The sequence below is a fragment of the Nansenia antarctica genome, assembly GCF_963989245.1.
Source record: "Nansenia antarctica genome assembly, chromosome: 5".
In the NCBI taxonomy this organism is placed as follows: domain Eukaryota; kingdom Metazoa; phylum Chordata; class Actinopteri; order Argentiniformes; family Microstomatidae; genus Nansenia; species Nansenia antarctica.
The window spans coordinates 75438040-75445539 of record NC_137690.1 but is presented as its reverse complement, the minus strand read 5'-3'; the positions used below and the strand labels follow the sequence as shown (position 1 = coordinate 75445539).

Sequence of the window (7500 nt, the reverse complement as noted above, 5' to 3'; positions counted from 1 at the left end):
GGAAAATGTAAGAAAACCTTAGGAAAAACTGGAAAAGGAAAAATTGGAATCTGTTTATTTGGAGAGAGAGAGAGAGACAGAGAGAGAGAGAGAGAGATCTGGCGGGTTGCCATGGTGACCTACCGGGGGGTGGCGGTGGTTGGGGACGGGGCAGACGTGGGGGCGTGTCTCGTGGGCGTCGGCAGAGCAGCGCGTGGACCAGACGAACTCCATGATGGCCACAAACACGGCGATGATCAGACCACAGATCAGCACCACGAAGATACCCCCGATGTTTTCCATGCCGAGGCCTGGTTAACACACACACACACACACACACACACACACACACACACACACACACACACACAGACACAGACACAGACACAGACACACAGACACACACACAGACACACACACAGACACAGACACAGACACACAGACACACACACACTGGTTAATACTATTATTATTATTATTATTATTATTATTATTATTATTATTACTATTATTATTAGACATTTACTATCATCTTTATTCTGTATTTATTTATTCATGTTTTTGTTTATTGCATTTTTATACACAAAATGACAATAGTGTTGTTGCTGTTGTGAATGACAGTGTTGTGTTACAGGAGAAAGACCCCAGCATACAAACACAGACAACACCGTCATAATCACACGCTACAGTAAACATAATCACACACTACAGTAAACAGAATGTCACCAGGGCAGAATTAAAACATGAAATCATAATCATAATCAACAAATAACAGGAAGTAAACATGATAAACTATCTTTCAAATTGTAAATTATTCTAAATGTATTTCATCCACAGAGTGTGAGTAGATCTACATCTTATTAGTATTAGACCTCTAGCCAATAATGTTACTTATGAAGCGGTCAGATCCTGTTGGAGCCTGGCTAAGGCAGCTGGCTTACGGCCAAGCTCCACCTGCTGTGTTGCGTCAACTCGCCATCGGCGTTGGGTCAACTTCCCGTTGTCCAAGCTCCACCTACTGCGTTGCGTCAACATTGCGTCAACGTCAACGTTCTACTCTAGCTCCACTGGCATTTTTTGTATACGGGAGTAATTTCACCCTTGACTGCAATATGTCCACAACAATAACAACATCATACAGAACATTTTCCAATCAGGGTAATATTTTATCTACATATTCCCAAATAGATAGTTGTTAGTTCAGTAGATGTTCAACTAACTGTCAACAACATTTCAACTAACTAACCACTAATCCTAAACCTTGCCCTAACCTTAAATCTAACCCTATCCTTAACCATAAATCTAATAATATTTTTCGACCTCAAGGATCAGCCGTTCGTCGTCCATTCCTGCAACAAGCTTTCAAGCACCTGTGGTGATTGACAGCTGACTCGCGTGAATAGCAATTCGCAATAGCTGAGTAGTTGGCTACAAGCATTTTCAATCTGGTATTATCTCTATTAACCGCTGTGGTGATTTAACAGCTAATTTTTTTTATAATATATATATATCATAATATCAAGTGCACTACAAACAGAGCAAAACAATAAAACAACACCAGAAAACAACCAATAGGCTATACAATTATAACCAACAACTACAATTGTAAATATACATCTCACGCCCCACGTGGGGCAAATATACAATTGGTCTCATTGTGACGTCTGCGTCCACCGTCAAAAATCTAACTTTTTTGAATGTCTACTTTGGACGCAGCCATCGGACGCAACGCAACGCTGACGCAACGCAGCAGGTGGAGCACCTTTCATTGATTACAATGCATTTGATCCCAATTTCGGACGCAACGCTCGATGGCCATGGTGGAGCTTGGCCGTAAGGCAGCTAAAGCTAACTTTGGTCCAATGAGCAGTACAGTGAACAACTTTACACTGTATCAACCCATGTGTGGCGCAGACAGACGAGGTATTATGCACTCGTTTGAGAATATCCCCCACAAAGTTCCTCAGAGATCCTGTGGTGGCAGACTTGTTGTGTTTCATTGAAGGGTTTATACGTAAATCAGGGTTCCCACACCTTCTGAAACATCAAATTCAAGCACCTTTCAAGTACTTTCAAGACACAATTCCCTCAAATTCAAGGACCCAACACGGCATAGTTTGAGACAGATCTAGATGAGAATTTATATAAAAGGAACTATCCGCTCACAGACAACAATTAAAAAGAGAGGCTTGAATGTGTGAACACTAGACGGTCTCTTGCCTTCTTTACCACAGCACAGCAAAACGATGTATTGTGAAATATGTGTAAAGTTAAGCAATACAGAGACTTTTTTTTAGAGAGAGAGAGAGAGAGGAATTCAAGCACTTTCAATGACCCATGTCTATTTTCAAAAACTTTTCAGACCATGATTTATTTTTCTCAAATTCACAAACTTTCAAGGATTTCAAGGACCCGTGGGAACCCTGTGTATTGTATTCATTGAAAATGTTATTGATGTGTCTGTGATAATGATGTGCAGAGTGGGCAGAGTTTTGGGTACTTTACGCTTCTGCTAGTTTGCAAAGAACATCCTGTAGCTTAACCACAGTCTTGTCTGTAAGCTACATCTCTGTCTGAAGTAAACAACGGTGACTTTTCTGAGAAGGGCTGACGGCTTCCTGTGGCATGTGTGTGTGCTCGCCTGAGTAAATGGACTGCACTTATATAGCGCCTTTATCCAAAGCGTTTTACAACGGCCTCTCATTCACCCATCCGCACACACATTCACACACCAATGGCGGCATGCCATGCAAGGCGCCGGCCGGCCCGCTCACTGGGAGCAATTTTGGGGTTCAGTGTCTTGCCCAAGGACACTTCGACATGTGGCCAGCCGGGGCTCGAACCGCTGATCTGCCAACCTTGTGATCATTAGACGGCGACTCTACATCCTGCGCCACAGCCGCCCCTTAGTAGCAAAGTAATGCAACTTAAAGCTCGACGAGGCCATTCCTTCACCAACTGTCCTATAGCTCCCCCTGCCGGTCGGAACGCGTCATGTTCCCCACAAGGCCATTCCTTCACGTGGTTCTGGCCTCAGTAGAAAGTCCTTGTTGTTCCAAATAAACTCCAAAATTAGGCTTCAATTCTCTGAGTGATTATTATTATGATTACCTTTGGCGAGGTGGCAGACTGTACTGTAGTGTTTATTATTATGATTACCTTTGGCGAGGTGGCAGACTGTACTGTAGTGTTTATTATTATGATGACCTTTGGCGAGGTGGCAGACTGTACTGTAGTGTTTATTATTATGATTACCTTTGGCGAGGTGGCAGACTGTACTGTAGTGATTATTATTATGATGACCTTTGGCGAGGTGGCAGACTGTACTGTAGTGTTTATTATTATGATTACATTTGGCGCGGTGATGCTAGAGTGTGAAGGTTAATCATGTTGATGTTTGTGAGGCCACTCCCACCTTTAGGCCACACCCACCTGTATGTGAGGCCACACCCACCTTTAGGCCACTCCCACCTGTATGTGAGGCCACACCCACCTGTATGTGAGGCCACACCCACATTTAAGCCACACCCATCTGTTTGTGAGGCCACATCCTCCTTTAGGCCACTTCCACCTGGTTGTGAGGCCACACCCACCTTTAGGCCACACCCACCTGTATGTGAGGCCACACCCGCCTCTAGGCCATACCCATCTTTAGGCCACACCCACCTGTATGTGAGGCCACACCCACCTGTATGTGAGGCCACACCCACCTTTAGGCCACACCCACCTGTATGTGAGGCCACACCCACCTGTATGTGAGGCCACACCCACCTTTATGTGATGCCACACCCACCTGTATGTGAGGCCACACCCACATTTAGGCCACACCCACCTGTATATTAGGCCACACCCACCTTTGGCGCGGTGGTCCTCCTCCTTGGGGCACTGCCCCCCCTCCCACCAGCGCCTCTTCAGGATCTCCAGACGGTTGTTCTCCTGCAGCTGCAGGACGCCCAGGGTGATCTCATCTCTGAACGGAGAGCCTGGGGGGGGGAGGGGGGGAGATGGGTGGGGGGAGAGGAGAGAGGGAGGCAGGGGAGAGAAGGGCATGGGGGAGAGGAGAGGAGAGGGGGGAAGGTGGGTGGGGAGGAGAGAGGGAGGCAGGGGGGAGAGAGGGAGGAGAGGAGAGGGGGGAGAGAGAGGGAGGCAGGGGGGGAGAGAGGGAGGGGGGAGGGAGGAGGGAGGAGAGGAGAGAGGGGGGGAGGAGAGGAGAGAGGGGGAGGGAGGAGAGGAGAGAGGGGGGGAGGAGAGGAGAGAGGGGGAGGGAGGAGAGGAGAGAGGAGAGGAGAGAGGGGGGGTTGTACTGTGACGACAATTCCTTGTGTATTTTCATTTTCGAGGTTGTTATTGATTTGTTCCTTGCATCGTGCCAGTAACACTTATTGAATTGAATAGAAATGTGTGTGTGTGTTTGTGTGGCAGTGAGTGTGCGTGCGTGTGTGCATGCTTGTGTGTGTGCGTGTGTGTGAGTGTGTGTGTGTGTGCGCGTGCTTGTGTGTGCGTGCGTATGAGTGTTTGAGAGTGTGCGTGAGTGCGTGAGTGTGTTAGTGTGTGTGAGTGTGTGTGTGTGTGTGTGTGTGTGAGTGTGTGTGAGTGTGTGTGTGTGTGTGTGTGTGTGTGTGAGTGTGTGTGTGTGTGTGTGTGAGTGTGTGTGAGTGTGTGTGTGTGTGTGTGTGTGTGTGTGACTTTAAAGACATGGTAGATACTTCATGAAGACATAAATGGTAAACAGACTGACTTATATAGACTGACTTATATAGACTGCACTTACATAGCACCTTTATCCAAAGCACTTTACAACGGCCTCTCATTCACCCATTCACACACACATTCACACACACCAATGGCGGCAGGCTACCATGTAAGGCACCGGCCCGCTCACTGGGAGCAATTTTGGGGTTCAGTGTCTTGCCCAAGGACACTTCGACATGTGGCCAGCCGGGGCTCGAACTGCCGATCTGCCAACCTTGCGATCGTTAGACGGCGGCTCTACCTCCTGAGACACAGCCGCCTCAGTGACATGAAGACATGAAGACAGGAAGAAAGGAAGACAAGAAGGTGTGAATGTGTGGGTCCCTGTGGAGGACAGGAAGTCCCTGTGGATGACAGGAAGTCCCTGTGGAGGACAGGAAGTCTCTGACATCACTCTGGTGTCGGGGAGACGGAGGAGGACGACACCCCTGCTTTACTGTGATTGATGAGGGAGTGCCAGGATAGACAGATGGAGAGAGAGAGAGAGAGAGATAGAGCGTGGAACGAGGGAGGAGAAGAGGAGAGGAGAGGAGAGGAGAGGGAGCTGAGTACGGCACAGCTGGAGGCTATTACAGGAAGGGATGGATGGATGGATGGATGGATGGATGGATGGAGGGATGGATGGAGGGATGGATGGATGGAGGGATGGAGGGATGGATGGAGGGATGGAGGGATGGAGGGATGGATGGATGGATGGATGGAGGGATGGATGGAGGGATGGATGGAGGGATGGAGGGATGGATGGATGGATGGAGGGATGGAGGGATGGATGGATGGAGGGATGGATGGATGGATGGATGGATGGAGGGATGGATGGATGGATGGATGGATGGAGGGATGGATGGATGGAGGGATGGATGGATGGATGGAGGGATGGATGGATGGATGGATGGATGGATGGAGGGATGGATGGATGGAGGGATGGATGGATGGATGGAGGGATGGATGGATGGATGGATGGATGGAGGGATGGATGGATGGAGGGATGGATGGATGGAGGGATGGATGGATGGAGGGATGGATGGATGGATGGAGGGATGGATGGATGGATGGAGGGATGGATGGATGGATGGATGGAGGGATGGATGGATGGATGGATGGATGGAGGGATGGATGGATGGATGGATGGATGAAGGGATGGATGGATGGATGGAGGGATGGATGGATGAATGAATGAATGAATGGACTTTATTGTCATTGCTACAGTACAGGTACCAAACAACGAAATTTAGGAGGGGTGGCTCCCCTGGTGTTAGGAAAGGGAAAAAAAAACACTTTTTAAAAAAAATCACAAGAAGGGAAGGAGCTGGTTTACATAAATAAAGGCTATGTACACTATCCACTGTACTATACTGTACAGATAGACGACTAGGGTTGTCATATTGCACAATAGTATTGTTTCACATTTATTTAAAGTGTCACAGTTTGCAGGCTTGAAATGTACATGTTTGTGCCTCAGCACTACACCTGATTTTTTCAGTCCAGCAGCTGCCATACAATCCGTCCAGACTGTCCAGGGCCCAGAACTTAGGTCTTTGCTGTGTTCAGGGCCTGGACGGCCCTGTGGTAGAAGCTGTTCTTCAGTCTGTTTGTCTTTGCGGCCAGGGTCCTGAACCGCCTTTTCGAGGGCAGCCTGGTAAAGTGTTCGTACCCAGGGTGGGTCGGGTCCCTGGAGATCTTGGAGGCCTTCCTGAGACAGCGTGTGTTGTACAGCTCTTCCAGAGAGGGGAGGGGGGCGCCGGTGATCTTCTGTGCTGTTCTCACGACTCTCTGTAGCGCATTTCTCTCCGCTGTTGTGCAGCTGGAGAACCAGTTGCAGATGCCGTAGGTGAGGATGCTCTCCACTGCGCCGCGGTAGAAGGTCACCAGTATCTCCTGCTTGCTGTGTTCCTTCCTGAGGACTCTCAGGGTGTATAGCCGCTGTTGTGCCCTCTTGATGGTGCCTTTTGTGTTGTCCTTCCAGGTCAGGTCATCCCGCATGTGCAAGTTGGAGGGATGGAGGGATGGATGGATGGATGGATGGATGGATGGAGGGATGGATGGATGGATGGATGGATGGAGGGATGGATGGGTGGAGGGATGGATGGATGGATGGATGGATGGAGGGATGGATGGATGGATGGATGTATGGAGGGATGGATGGATGTATGGATGTATGGAGGGATGGATGGATGGATGGAGGGATGGAGGGATGGATGGATGGATGGATGGATGGAGGGAGGGAGGGAGGGATGGATGGATGGAGGGATGGATGGATGGATGGATGGAGGGAGGGATGGATGGATGGAGGGATGGATGGATGGATGGATGGATGGATGGATGGAGGGAGGGATGGAGGGATGGATGGATGGATGGAGGGATGGATGGATGGAGGGATGGATGGATGGATGGATGGAGGGATGGATGGATGGAGGGATGGATGGAGGGATGGATGGATGGATGGATGGATGGATGGATGGATGGATGGAGGGATGGATGGAGGGATGGAGGGATGAACTTGTTATTTCATAATTTGCTGTTTCTCAGAAGTCCCTCTCACGACTTACTCACAGTAGCATGGAGCAGAATGATTGATTCACTCTCTCTCTCTCTCTTTCTCTCTCTCTCTCACACACACACATTCACTCTCTCTCACATTCACTCTCTCTCTCTCTTTCTCTCTCTCTCTTTCTCTCTCTCTCTCACATTCACTCTCTCTCTCTCTTTCTCTCTCTCTCTTTCTCTCTCTCTCTCACATTCACTCTCTCTCTCTCTTTCTCTCTCACATTC

The 7500-nt window shown here is 48.7% G+C and overlaps 1 pseudogene across 1 annotated transcript in view; it reads right to left on the bottom strand.

Annotated features, from left to right (window-relative positions):
* LOC308158391 (glutamate receptor ionotropic, kainate 5-like) overlaps positions 1–7500 on the bottom strand; it is a 41188-nt pseudogene that overhangs the window by 1137 nt on the left and 32551 nt on the right. Inside the window, exons 12-13 of the transcript in view lie at positions 3834–3962; positions 124–290 (exon numbers count right to left, since the gene is read on the bottom strand). The product of the transcript in view is annotated as a glutamate receptor ionotropic, kainate 5-like (transcript). The remainder of the gene's footprint in view (positions 1–123; positions 291–3833; positions 3963–7500) is intronic.